Source organism: Apaloderma vittatum, unplaced genomic scaffold, assembly GCF_000703405.1.
Source record: "Apaloderma vittatum isolate BGI_N311 unplaced genomic scaffold, ASM70340v1 scaffold31786, whole genome shotgun sequence".
NCBI classification, from domain to species: Eukaryota; Metazoa; Chordata; class Aves; order Trogoniformes; family Trogonidae; genus Apaloderma; species Apaloderma vittatum.
This window is the reverse complement of record NW_009723889.1, coordinates 2,980-3,341: the sequence shown is the minus strand read 5'-3', so window position 1 is coordinate 3,341 and position 362 is coordinate 2,980.

Below are 362 nucleotides of genomic sequence, written 5' to 3'. Positions count from 1 at the left end.
TGCAAAATGTTGACCGCTTTGAATTCTTCTCCCAGCGGGCCGGGATGCACCCACCTCTCTGCTCCAGCAGGATGGGTTTTCAGAAAGCTAAAAATCACTGGGCAGAGATACCAGCACCGTTACCTCCATGGCCACCTCTCTTGTGACCCCCCCCATGCCCCCGCCAGACCCGCGGCAGGGGGGGAGGTCCCCCGGGCAAGAGGCGGGAACCACGGCCAGCTCGCAGGCAAGCCCTTCCCCGCAGGACCACGGCCTGCCCACCCAGGAAAGGGGAAGAAAGCCCAAAAGTATTTGGTCACTAGCGTCACGAGTTCCCGTTCGTTCTCAGCCCATCACAAACAGAGGAGGTCTGCAAGGCTGCG